Source organism: Phaenicophaeus curvirostris, chromosome 1, assembly GCF_032191515.1.
Source record: "Phaenicophaeus curvirostris isolate KB17595 chromosome 1, BPBGC_Pcur_1.0, whole genome shotgun sequence".
NCBI classification, from domain to species: domain Eukaryota; kingdom Metazoa; phylum Chordata; class Aves; order Cuculiformes; family Cuculidae; genus Phaenicophaeus; species Phaenicophaeus curvirostris.
This window is the reverse complement of record NC_091392.1, coordinates 150040340-150055386: the sequence shown is the minus strand read 5'-3', so window position 1 is coordinate 150055386 and position 15047 is coordinate 150040340.

Sequence of the window (15047 nt, the reverse complement as noted above, 5' to 3'; positions counted from 1 at the left end):
CTCGTAGAATCATAGAGTGGTTTGGGTTGCTAGGGAATTTAGAGATCATCTAGTTCCAACCCTCATGACATGGGCAGAGATACCTATTTCTCTATCATGTTACTCAAAGTCCCATCCAGCCTGATATTGAAAACTTCCAGGAAACCTCTCTGAGCAACCTGTTCCAGTGCCTTACCACCCTCACAGTAAAAAAATTCTTCATAATATTGTCATGTTTTAACCAAAGCAAGGGAATGCAGGGAAATCTTACCAATCTGCCTGGATTGCATTGACAGTTAGTTACACAAGGGCAAAGTTCTGTGATTTGTCCAGACTTCCAGGCCCATATAGAAAGTGTGCTGATCAATCTTCCTGAACTATCCCAGCAGTATCACGAAGATAGGTTAATTTGTCCAGCCTGATAGGTCCATATAGGCAGCATCATTAGTAAACACCTTTAATCCCTTATAAACAATTAGTTAAGCTTCCAAAGGCTTATACATGTGTACACAAACTGATTTTATTACAGCAATTTGTGACAGGAAAAGAGTTCAGTTGTGGTTGGTGATAAGACACTGTAAAAACATGTTAAGCAACGTGTGATCAAGCATTCAATACAGAGAAAAGCAAAATGCAGGTAAAAAATATAGAGTTACAAACCAAGGTAGAGAGATAGTAACAGCTAACATGATGTGGGACAACAAGATGGTGACCGGAGGGTAAAACCTCTCCCATTGTAGAGGAGGATCAGGTTCATGACCACCTGTGGAATCTGAACATATATGTCTGTGGGACCTGATTAGATGCATCCCAGAGTCCTCAGGGAATTGGCAGATGTGGTTGCCAAGCCACTCTGCATGATATTTTAAAAGTCATGGCAATCAGGAGAAGTCCCTCATGACTGGAAGAAGGGTAATGTTATCTCCATTTTTAAAAAGGGTAGAAAAGATGACCCTGGGAACTGCCAACCTGTCAGCCTCACTCCTGTGCCTGGGAAGATCATGGAACTGATCCTCCTAGAAGCTGTGCTAAAGCACGTGGAGAACATGGAGGTGATTAATGGCAGCCAGCACAGCTTCACCAGGGGCAAATCCTGTATGATCATCCTAGTAGCTTTGTATGATGGGATCACCACAGCCATGGACAAGGGAAAATCAACTGTGTCTACTGACATATACCCTGTGTGTTTGCTATGTTCTGTCACACATTTTCCAGATTATGCTCTGCAGAAATCTAGACTTAGCTTTGCTAAGCTCCTCAAATGAGTCAGTCCAGAGCCCAATGCCATGCCACTCTGATTAGGGACGTTACAAGAAGACACAGATGCATAATACAAAGAAGCATCTCTGTTTTATTTTAAAAGCTTAACAGATATGTACATAATTTTTTGTAGCTGGGCATTGGTTGAATTGGTTTGGCATAGCTGAGAGTAAAGCAGGGTGAATGATTTCTTTTTTTCTTGTTAATCATAATAGATTTAATTGCTTGAAGTCTACTTAATTGTAGTTTGAATTTTTTTATCAGTAGCATCGTGAGGGTTTTTTTCAGTTTGTGTTGTCTGGAGAGCATGGAGTGATCCACTCCTCATTTGATATTTTTTTGGTCTTCAGGCATGCAAAAAATTGCAATTGAGTCATGACAATGCAAGGAAATTGCACCCTTAGCAAGTTTGCGGACGACACTAAGCTGGGTGGAAGTGTCGATCTGCTGGAGGGTAGGGAGGCTGCAAAGGGATCTGAACAGGCTGGACCGCTGGGCAGAGTCAAATGGCATGAGGTTTAACAAGGCCAAATGCCGGGTCCTGCACTTGGGGCACAACAACCCTAAGCAGTGCTACAGACTAGGAGAAGTCTCTCTAGAAAGCTGCCTGGAGGAGAGGGACCTGTGGGTGTTGGTTGACAGCTGACTGAACATGAGCCAGCAGTGTGCCCAGGTGGCCAAGAAGGCCAATGGCATCTTGGCTTGTATCAGAAACAGCATGACCAGCAGGTCCAGGGAGGTTATTCTCCCTCTGTACTCGGCACTGGTGAGACCGCTCCTCGAATCCTGTGTTCAGTTCTGGGCCCCTCACCACAAGAAGGATGTTGAGGCTCTGGAGCGAGTCCAGAGAAGAGCAACAAAGCTGGTGAAGGGGCTGGAGAACAGGCCTTATGAGGAACGGCTGAGAGAGCTGGGGTTGTTTAGCCTAGAGAAGAGGAGGCTGAGGGGAGACCTCATTGCTCTCTACAACTACCTGAAAGGAGGTTGTAGAGAGGAGGGTGCTGGCCTCTTCTCCCAAGTGACAGGGGACAGGACAAGAGGGAATGGCCTCAAGCTCCGCCAGGGGAGGTTTAGGCTGGACATTAGGAAAAAATTCTTCACAGAAAGGGTCATTGGGCACTGGAACAGGCTGCCCAGGGAGGTGGTTGAGTCACCTTCCCTGGAGGTGTTTAAGGCACAGGTGGACGAGGTGCTAAAGGGCATGGTTTAGTGTTTGATAGGAATGGTTGGACTCGATGATCTGGTGGGTCTCTTCCAACCTGGTTATTCTATGATTCTATGAAAACTTAACGGTGCATGTCTCACTTATTTAAACACGTATTTTTCTATACAATGCCAGAGGTAAAAGTTTATTGTACAAAAGCCATTATTTATATAGTTTATGTTTACAGAGATCTGATTATTTAAACTCTTTTTAGTATTGGATTTGTGTGGATTTAAATGATTCTTTGATTAATTGCCGTTGGACCTCTAGTTTACTGATATCTTGATTGCAGATTCAACATTTTTTAATGGAAAGAAGGCCTCAGGAAGTACAAACATCATTTACTGTTCCTTTTTAAACTTCTGGATCATTGTTTCCAAGTGATTGTACTAGAAACTCATATTTATAGTTTTACAGGATCTTGTTCTACATAGAGAAGACTACAAGTTCATTGACAGTATTCTGAATACTAACACAAAAATAGGAAACAGCTTGATCATTTTGATGTTTAGGCTAGCCACTGCATGGAACTAACTTATTCAAGTATTTCAAAGATACTAATAATGTATAGACTTAATGTGATTGTCAGAGGTTAGCACTCTAGTTTAATGCTTACTTATGTTCAATTTAATCACGACTTATTAAAAAAATCAGTATGAAGTTTTGGTTTTGTTTTTGTTTGGTTTTTTTACCTTGTTTTTATGGTAATAGTAATTCTTGGCTGGAAGTTATCAGTTTACTAAACTACCATTTACTAAACACTATTGCAAAAATGCATATGCAATGTTCATTTTATTTACATACACAATTCTCATAAGTAGATTTCAACAAATATAATTGATCACTAAAGAAACAAAAAATGAACTGAACTAAATATATTCTATGCCAATATAAATAAAATTCAGTCATGTCTTTGAATATATGCAGTTCATGGAGGAGATATATGTATGTGTATATACATGTGAGTACATATGTTTAGATCAATGAAATGAAGATTTGCAGAGTTTTCCTTGTAGGAATGTGATAGGTATTTCATTGGTTGGGATTTGTCTTTGACCAATTAATACTCCATTTTTTGTCTGATCTTGTTTGAGAAACTTTAAGTGTATGAAGCCTCTTAATATTTGTCTTAAAAAATAATCAGACTTTGCTCATACTTATACAGGCACAAATAATGATAACGAGTTTGTGACATTTTCTATTAATATTAACAACTGCATTTGTGGCTGTTCAAGCAATACAGCTTACAAAACATATGGTGTATAAATGGATTTTTATTAATCTTTATCTGTTTTCCACAGTAGGCTGATGTCTTCCTGTTGTTTAATCTCCTTCTTCAAAGGAAACATCCTTATCTGCTGAACTACATAGAAATTGAGTTTCTCTAGGTGTAAGAAAACTAATAGTTAATTTTCTGCCAAATTTAGGTTGTCAGAGTTCTTTTTAACATCTTTGTTTTTATATCTGTGTTTTAGTTTTTCTTTTAGCTCAGTTTTAATGCATCAATAATTTGTATTAATGAAGAATATAAAATAAATTTTACAACTCTGTTACATCTAGTATATTTTTGTCTTTGTTATTTTTATCCAACAGAACAAAACCTCTTAGAATAAAACCAGAAATTCTTATCAGCATTCGGTTACACCTGAGAAAGGAAAAAAAAGTATTCTCTATTCAGTGTACAAGTTGAATCACAGAATCATAGAATCACAGAATGGTTTGGGTTGGAAGGGACCTTCACAGGTCATCTAATCCAACTCCCCTGCAGAGACAGGGACATCTACCACTAGATCAGGTTGCTCAGAGCCCCATCCAACCTGACCTTGAACATTTCCAGGGATGGGGCCTCTATTATCTCCCCGGGCAACCTGTTCCAGTGTTTCACCATTCTCACTGTGAAGAATTTCTTTCTAGTCTAAATCTACCCTCCCTTAGTTTAAAACCATTACCTCTTGTCTCATCATCACATTCCCTAATAAAAAGCCTCTACCCAGCTTTCCTATAGGCCCCCTTTAAGTATTGGAATGTTGATATAAGGTCTACCCACAGCCTTCTCTAGTATGAACAACCACAACTCTCAGTCTGCCCTCACAGATGAGTTGCTCCAGCCCTAAGATCATTTCCATGGCCCTCCTCTGGGCCCACTCCAACAGCTCCATGCCCTTCCTGTGGTGAGGGTGCCAGAACTGGTTGCAGTACTCCAGGTGGGGTCTCACCAGAACTGAGTAGAGGGTGAGCATTACCTCGCTCGACCTGCTGTCCACACTTCCTTTGATGAAGCCCAAGGTATGGTTGGCCACCTGGGCTGTGACCACTCATTGCCAGCTCATATCAAGCTTTTCATTCATCAGCACCCCCAAGTCCTTCTTGGCAGGACTTCGCTCAATCACATCATCCCTCAGCCTGTATTGAAATCAAGGATTGCCCCAATCCAGGTGTAGAATCTTACACTTGGCCTTCTTGAACCTCGTGAGGTTGACACAGGCCCATTTCTCCAGCTTGTCCAAGTCCCTCTGGATGACGTCCTGGCCTTCTGTCATATCAACTGCACCACTTCACTTGATGTCATTTGCAAATTTGCTGAGGGTGCACACAATCTCACTGTATTGTTGATGAAAATATTAAACAGCACTGAGCCATTGGCCACTACTTTCTGAATATGACCGTCCCACTAATTCCTTATCCACTGAAGAGTCCAGACGTCAAATTCATATTTTTCCAATTTAGAGAAAAAGTCGTTTTGGGAAGCTGCGTCAAAGGCTTTACAGAAGTCCAGATAAATGACATCCATTGTTTTTCCCTTGTCTACTGACATGGCCGCTCATCATAGAAAGTCAGCAAGTTGGTAAGGTTGCACTGCCCTTGGTAAAGCCATGTTCGCTACCTTGAATTACTTCACTGTCCTCCATGTGAATACTCATAATTTTAGGGTGATTAACCTGTATGCTTTCATGATCTGAAGTCTTAAAAATATTTTAATTTCAATTATTCTATTCTCAACAGATATACTCTTTTTTAAAAATAATTTTTCAATGTCTTCGAGTTAAATTAAACTTTTTAAAATAATCTACTTGATCGCTACATAAGAACAGACATTATCATATATCCTTATTTGCTAGTACCAGCAAATCTTTCAGTAACTTCATTGGCTGTTGGTTCATGAAATAAAGCTCAATTAGTCTTCCACATACAATACATCTGATGGAGAATCACCCTACCTTATACTTTTTTAGTTCAGTTTCTGGTACACTTCATTCATTTTAAAGAGACATCAGAGAATAATTTTGTTATTTCTATACCAGTACATCTTTGCAAGAGTTGATAAAATACCCGAAGTTATTATATTGCTGACACTTATCTTTTCCAATATCATTTTCCAGCTGCATTTCCTTCAGTAATTTTATTAAGCAATTTTTTGAACAGCTTTCCAAGCAAACATGTCATGCTTAGCTTGCTAAAAGACGAATGAAAGTAAAATTAATATATTCCTCTAATACTGAAAAGCTATGGCTTTATCTTTATTTTTTTGCAACGAGAGGAAATGAAAGAAGGAAAGAAATCATTTATTACTTGTCATAATGTATCAAAGTTGTCTGCCTTTTAAAGCAATTTTTTGGCCCAGAAATCCATGTTTGTCAAAAATACTCCTGAAGGACTACCAGTGAATTTCAATTTTCATAAGTTCCCATAAATGATGAGGAAATTGCTAAAACTTTAGAAAGTACATAGATCATCCAAGACAAAAAAAAAGCCACCACAATCTGATAAAGGTAGGGCTTTTAAATAAAAATTCGAGGTTTCAAGAGAAAATGAAACAGAAAAAATGAAGCCACAATGCATATACAACATCAAAGCAGGATCAGAGATCATCTCACTTTCAAGGAGAAACAGAAACTGAATTATTATGACCTGAACAATTAATTCCTAGCTGACAGTTTCATTGGATGCCTAATCGGGAATGGTGAATCTGCTGACGCTTAGCATAGTAGATCATTATTAGCAGCTCTCTGTGGGAGTATCAACCAACAAATAATCTGTACTTTGAAGCTGTGTTTATCCTGCCTGCAGAGATTCTGTGAACGGTAAATGTTGCCCAGTGAAACACAAAGGAGAGTAATACGTTGAAAATTGGAGAAGGAAGATCTAGTTTTGAAAAAAGAAGAGGGCAAGTGATTTCTGGAGAGAGATTTTCTGAGTTTGGTGACTCTTGTAAGAAGAGAGAAGTGGAAGCCCTGATGGTATTAGTCTCCTGTATATTTTCATACACTCAAACTCTTCTTTTAGCAGTGGCAATCAGAGCAAGATCTATGACTCAAACACTAACAAAGATAGCAGTACGTGTTTTGTTGAATTCAATAAACTCTAGTAGAAAACTACATATTTTGCCTACAAGCAGAGTTACCTATACATAGAGATATATTTATAGTATTGGAGTGTGTTTGCGAGATCACAGTCTATATTAGCAGTTATGAATCAAATTTTGTGAAAATAATTGTTTAATAAACTCGCTACTAGTAATAAACATTTTTTGTCGCTGCTGTAAGAAATTGATGCATATCCCACACTAAGGACTCATTGTCTTGATGGAGTAGTTTAATTGCTAGATTCAGAATGAAATGTGGAAAGATAACAGGCAATGCTTTTTAACATTGCCTAGGGTTTATCGCTCTCAAGTGTTAAAGCATGGAAAAGATTGCTATCAGAAAAAGGAAGAGCTTGTGTAAAGGAATACCTACAAGGTGAAAAGTCAGGGAAACCGAAAAGAAATAGCTCTTTGAGGAATCTGTATACAGCCTGGCTTTAAAAAAAAAATAAAATGAGCGTCTGAAAATGGAAGTTGAAGTAATTTTTTTTTCTCTTTGTATTAGTGTAGTGGAATCTTGCTTCGATTTGAGAGCAAAATAAGTTTTTAACACTTCCATTACAAAATCAGGGAATTGTAGCTGCCAGCCATCTGAAAGAAGTGTTGATGGTGTTTCATATGGTATCAGAAGTCTCCTATCACCTTTGATAAAATGCATTTTTTTAGATTAATGTTTCTAATTATTGTTTTCTTCCATTGTTTTGTGATAAGTGTACTAGCCATATGACAAGGTGACCTGCTTACTGGATAAGGGAAAGGCTATGGATGTAGTATTCTTGGACTTCAGTAAAACATTTGAAACAGTTTTTCCCAACATTCTGCTTAGGAAACTGTGACCCTCTGGCCTGGACAGGAGAACGCTCTCCTGAGTGGAAAACTGGTTGGATGGCCGGGCCCAAAGGGTTGTGATAAATGGAGTTAAATCCAGCTGGAGGCCAGGTACAAGTGGTGTCCTCCAGGGCTCATTGCTGGGTCCAGCCCTGTTCAATGTCTTTATCAATGACCTGTATGAAAGCATTGAGTGCACCCTTAGCAAGTTTGCGGATGACACTAACCTGGGTGGAAGTGTCGATCTTCTTGTGGGTAGGGAGGCTCTGCAAAGGGATCTGAACAGGCTGGACAGGCACATGTAATCCTTACTGTGGCAGGTAATATTTTCTTTTACATAAATCTATACTGTTGCGTTTTATTGTCTAATGGATGCACTTTTGTATGATACTAATGATAAACCTTAACTTCTTTATGAAGGACCTTCACAGATTGCTGATCTTTGTTTTTCTGTCACATTCTCAGGTTGTTTGTATTTTAATATTTAGAAACAATTCTGAAAAAGCATGTTGAAATTCCAAACACCAGCAACAGAAGATATACCTGAACAATTATTCTTGTGCAGATATACTGAACTGCCACTCAATATACTAATGAAGACTTAAAGCAAATTCTATAAGCATGAGGATTTATTCCTACGAAATAACATAATTAATAGAAACAATAATAATTTTCAAAGAACTAATTGATGAGGTGATTAGCTCTCTAGCTACAGTTTTTATCCACTAGAGTTCAGTTCTGCTACTATCATCAACTCCATCAAAGTTCTGAACATTTCTCTTCTATTGACAGAAATCTTTACTGTAACAATTTTTTTTTTTATTCCGGTAGAAAGAATAGTGTACTCAAACACTTGCAACAGTGCATTACTTCCTTTCAAATATTACTAAACATCTAGATAAAAATAATAAATAGTTCAGAGCATATGGATGTACTGTACAATATTTGGTATGTCTTCAAGAAATTATGAATTCTTATTTTTACACTTTCCAAATATCACATTCTTCTGACTTTGAAAGATAGTAAAGACTATGAACTACAGAGGAGGAAGCATTTAGAAGTATTTTAATTAATTAATTAATTAATTAATTTCTGCTCTCAAAGACAGTTTTGAAGGCAATGATTTCTTAAAGACATAATCACCATATTTAACAACTCTGACAGCAGAAGAGTACACAAAACATTTGTCATGGAAATAACGAACACACAGTAGTGGTGTATGTATCAGAAAACAAAGAACATGGTCCACTGAATTGGTAAATGCAGAAGATCCAAACCATTTATATAGAAAATTATTGTAGAATAAAGGACATACCTAATTTGTAACTCAACAGTATTTCTAGATTCAACATGTACAATTAATGTTGATGTTAGGAACTCAGCACAGACTGAAGTTCTTGTCAATGACTATTTTATCATACACTAAAGTATGCAATCTTGCAAACATATAAGTAGTTTGGTTTTTTTTCCCCAACTCACCTTCCACCTCTTTTAAATGTCCTCTGAAAAAAAATCCTCTAAAGAATAAGAAAAAGAAAACCTATCCATATTATCATTGATCTGAAAAATCTAATTCAGGACAGAAACTGATGTGCAGGAAGATATTTTATTTGAATGTTTTTAGATTATAGAATCATAGAATATTTAGAATTGGAAGGGACCTTAAAGAAAGTCTAGTTCAAAACCCCTGCCATGGGCAGGGGTATCCAACTAGATCAGGGTTCTCAAGACCCCATCCAATCTGGCCTTAAAAACCTCCTGGGATGGGGCATCCACAGCCTCCCTTGGTAACCTATTCCAGTGTCTCACCAATGTTACAGAAAAAAAAGACCTTATTGGCTTAATTGTCATACTTCTCTATACTCTCAAGTTTTTAATTCTGTAATTTAAAACCAGAACTTTAAAAGAGATATGCAGCAAGATACTGATACAGTCAGAGGCAGTATGCCATATTCTTACTATATAATTAAGAGAGAAAACACATACCAAGTGAAACATGCTGCAGAGATATGTCAGCTGAGGTCTTGAAGCACGATCCCACATTAGCATAGTGTCAGACATGCTACAAACACAGGTCCAATGTTGTCTCAATAACATGAAAATATTTCTGCTTCTGTGTGTAAACATGGGTGATTCTCTGCACTATACTGATCAATTATGGATTCTCATAAAAGCAGCAACTGACTTCTGGAAGAAATCTGAATAATTTCTCTTAAAACTGGACATTAAATCAGAAAGATTTTTAACTTTTGGGTAACTTGTAAAATGCTAGGGAAAAGGGGCCAATGCACATTATAACAAAATGTTTAATCTTGATTTGAAGAATTTTTTAAAGGTTTCAATACATCTTTCCTCTGGTTAATTCTTATTGGTAGATCATTGTATATTTCAGTAGTTTAGGTCTGGTGAATTGAAATTTGTGTGCAAACTGTTTCATAAGTTGTATGGAAAGAGGTCTCACATTAAATTCCTGACTTAGATGCCTGTAATAGTATGTTATGAAGCTGAACCTAAAGAAGACATACGAACCTTGAATCACAAATATAGGCTTATTCAGGAATGTTCACATTAGTCGATTGCAGACTGAAAATTTAAGCATGACTCAAAGGATGTCTAAAGTTTCTTGCAGGTTCTTTACACTGGTAAAAATTAATCTACAGTTAATAAGGTAAGAAAATCTGTACAAGACAAAATCTTCAAGAAGGTGAGTAGATTTATTTATGTATATTTTAATAAATCAGAAATAATTCTGTAGTTTTGTTACAGTAGCACTTTATATTGTTTTATGTAAAGCTTTTTATTTTACAAATGGATGGTTTTGCTTCTTAACCTTATTTTTGCAATTAAAATGTTTTACAAGGGAAGTAGTTTTTCTTATAAATAACAATTTCATTATTTTTACGGGAGGTTTTATTTTTTCATGTGGTACTATTTCATTTCTGTAAGAATCATAAAATTAAATAACATTTTTTATTGACTTTTAACAATAGATCATGTGCATAATTAATTATCATTAGTTGATCAGTTTTGATTCTTGATATTTACAATGGTACTACTATGAATAGGTTCTGAATTTCAACATTACTTTCCCTAAATATTTTCTTGAAAAACACCTTGCAAGAAGGTTAAAAGCCCCACATATTTTTCCAATAATTCTGTCTTGCCATAACCACCAAAATGCTAATGCTTTTCATAATATGAATACATGTTATGTTTTTTAGATGTGAAAGTTGGCTCAATGATTGTTCATAGCTAGTCATTAGCGTAACAAGCAGTAATCTTTATGAAAAGCAGACAATGCTGTTGGCAGCAAATCAAAGGTTACCACTGCCACTGAAATGGTGAGGCATTGAGCCAACTTTATTCCCAGGTATAGGTGGTTCCTGGAAACTCCGTATCATTTTATAAAAGCAGTTTAAAATGATATTTCAGGACACAGCTGCAAATAATTTTATGTTTAGATCTAAAATGTAGCTAAAGAAGGTCCTGATAAATCAACATCAAAAGCGCAAAGAGATTCCAACATTTGAATTTTATTTTGATTGTTACTTTTTGTGCATTTGAATTCAGTATTCAGAATATAGTTAATCTCACCTAGTGTGAACTATCTAACATTTAATCAAAATTAGTCATTTAGGTTATTCCAGCAGTCAAGGGACAATTATTTCTGGGGATGATTCATTGTATTTCTCTTATGGTATATTTATATGTGTCTATTTTAATTATATAATAATTCAGAATGAAACATTACCTTGAAATGCCTGTTTTGTTTCACTGGCTATTAAGGAAGTCTACATAAATTCAGGTTACATGTCCAACTTTGAGGTGGTTAATTCCATTCATACTAGCTGATTCCATTTTCCACTATGTAAAATAAATACTATAAATTTGTTTTGATTTGGTTTTGTTTTAAAAATATTTTTAGTTTATCTCTTTTCGTTTAAGAGAAGTAAAACTGAGCACCTTGCATCCTTTATTCCCCCTAAGTAAATATGTAACTATTTCAAAACTGCAAAAGCATTTGCTATATCAAAATATTCATCTAAAAAATCATAAAAATGTTCAGCCTATTAATCTCTATTCTTCTTAGACTTGCTTACTGCCTTCCAATTAATAAGCTTTGTAATGAAACCCTTTACATAGTTGTGGATGTCATTATAATGAAGAAAACTTAAGGAGAAGCAGCTCAGTTGAGTTCTCCAGCTTTGACTGAAAGCAGATTTACACAAGCGTAGCACCACACTTGAGGTAGTTTCCACTCAGGTCATGACTTCAAAAGACTTATTCATGCTTGAAAGATTTGAACAATCTCCTAAAGCCATCCACACCAAATCTTCTTATTTTGAGAGAAATCCTTTTCATACTGTCATCACAATGATTTTCAATTCAGGAGGGTTTTCAAAACATGTAATCACTGCATAAACAGTGGTTGACTGCAGCAATGGCCAGTGGCTTATAACAGTGGATGTACTTAGAAAAGCAGACAACTGGTAGAATTACTGCAATGTTTCCAATTTCACCTTCTGCATGCCTAAAGAATATGAAAGATTGTGTCAGCCCATTTTTAGTAGTAGTAAATAGAATCATAGAATCATAGAATCACCAGGTTCACCCACCGGATCATCGAGTCCAACCATTCCTATCAAACACTAAACCATGCCCCTTAGCACCTCGTCCACCCGTGCCTTAAACACCTCCAGGGAAGGTGACTCAACCACTTCCCTGGGAAGCCTGTTCCAGTGCCCAATGACCCTTTCCGTGAAAAATTTTTACCTAATGTTCAGCTTAAACCTCCCCTGGTGGAGCTGGAGGCCATTCCCTCTTGTCCTGTCCCCTGTCACTTGGGAGAAGAGGCCAGCACCCTACTCTCCACAATACAAGCATAGTTACATTTGGTTGTATTTTCTGAAGAAAAGTGCCTGGTTTTGACAACTGTAGAAGCCCTCTCTGAAGAGCTCCTTACTACAAAAGTCTCTTAAAAACTCTAAAGTGTTTATTTTTTGAGTTCTCACTTGTTTCTTTTTTTTCACACAACGCTGTTATACACCTAGCAATTACAAGTAACTTCAAAACTCTTAAAATGCAAATGTCCCAATTTTGTAGCTGCACAAATAAACATGACTCATCCATGGTTTTGCCTGAAAATAAAGATCAGACATCGTTTTGCTTTATTGAGAATTCAGAAGTACATTGTTTCTAGCCTGCGACCACTACTCAGAAAGTAATATAGGTCTTGAAAAGTCATGTAACTGTGTAAATATATGTAGATGTACTGGATTTGTGTGGCAAGATTTTAGTTGTGGCAGGGGCTACAGGGCTGGCTTCTGTGAAGGGTTTATAGAAACATCTCCCATATCTGACAGAGCCAATGCCAGCTGGCTCCAAGACAAACCTGCTGCTGGACAAGGCTGAGACAATCAGCAACTATGATAGCACCTCTGTGATAATGTCCTTAAGAAGGAGAGGGAGGGAAGGGAATGGTGACAACAAGAGTCATAAAAGAAGAGTAATAATATGTAAGAGAAACAACTCTGAAGGCACCAAGGTCAGTAAAGAAGGAGGTGGGGGACTTGATACTGGTGCTGGAGCAGAGATGTTTCTGTAGCCCTTGATAAAGACCATTGTGAGACAGTCTGTCCCCCTGCAGCACTTGGAAGTCCACGGTGGAGCAAACATATGTGCAGCCCATGGAGAATGCCATGCCAGAGCTGCTGGATGTGCCTGAAGGAATCTGTGACCCTGTGGGAAGCCCACACAGGAGCAAGCTTCTGGCAGGACCTGTGGACCCATGAAGAGAAAAGCCCACAATGGAGCATGTTTATTGGCAGGACTTGTGACCCTGAGGGGGAACCTTGCTGGAGTAGTCTACTCCTGAAGGACTGCCCCCTGTGGAAGGGACCCATGCTGCAGCAGATCATGAACTGCAGTCCACAGGAAGGACTCATGTAGGAGAAGCTCATGGAGGATTGCCTCCTGTGAGAGGGGCCATGGACTGGAGCAGGGGAAGAGTGTGAGGAGGGCTTCCCCTGAGGAAGAAGGAGCAGTAGTGACAGCATGTGGTAGAATGACCACAACCCCCATTTTCTGTCCTTAGTCTGAGAGAAGGTAGAGAATTTGGGATTAAAATTGATCCTGAGAAGAAGGGAGGGATAGGGGGAATGTGCTTTAAGATTTTTCTTTTTCTCATTATTTCTTTGATGACTGCTTTTACCTCATTGCAGTTACTTATGTCACATATCTGTTCTAATAATTTGACTTTTGATAAAAGTTAGTTCTAACACCTCTGAGGGACCCCAACACTAAACAAAAACCGGATGAGTATAACAAAAATGTGTAGTAATAGCATAAGCTAGCAATCTGTGAGTGGCAAACTACTGTCATAATTTAAAGATTTTTTTTTCCTAAAAATTTGTGCTTCCTCTTGAAAGCGAAGGAGATACTACTTACTTCCTGCTGATGGTAGAAACTGTATTTTTATGACAATGTTTCTTTTGGAGAAAACCTTTAAGGTTCTGAAAGGTCTTGCAAAGTTCAAATGCATTAAATAAGGTCACATACAGAGGTTTTTACATATATCGTCCTAGGAAGATTTACATAGTACAGAAAAATTTATATAGGAAAAACTTGACCTGCTTCATATGATCTCACTATACTAGGTATAATCAGCACATCACTGTGTGTTCCATTTTACTGTGTATTGGAAATCAAGGATTTATTCTAAGAATCGATTTGCTTTTCACTGACTTAGTGTTGACAATGTACATATTCAAGGCAAAAAGAATAACTCGATGGTGTGCAGTTTTTAAAAATGCATGTACTCACATCTGCTGGCTAGGCTTAAGCCTCAGAAAACCCACTTGAAAGTATTATGGCTCAGGGTGGAGGGACAGATAAAACTTGTCTCCCACACTAATCCTAGAGCTGCATCTACACTTGGGGTTGTACAACAAAATAAAATAAAAAAAATAAAATAAAATAAAATAAAATAAAATAAAATAAAATAAAATAAAATTACTTTAATCTTTTTATTCACCACATTAATTACATTAATCTAGCTAATATCTGTTATTCAATATAAGTTTAAAATTTAGCTTCTAGAAGAATTTATTTCAGGTCCTCTTCTGATGACTTTCAAAGCCAGTCATTCAATTACCAGTAGATACAAACAGATTTCTGTTATTATGTCTGTTAAAAAAAACGTTAACTATATATATATTAATCCAAATAGATGCTTTCTGGACTAATGTCACCAAAACAGTAATAGAATGCATCAGCAGCAGTAGTTTGAAGTACAAAACCTTTCTATTTTGGGTTACAAGCTGAATCTAAGATAGGACTTCATATCTGTCTATGTGAACCACACAGACACCCACTTAACTATCCTAGTTCATAAAACAGTCTTAACTAACCCAT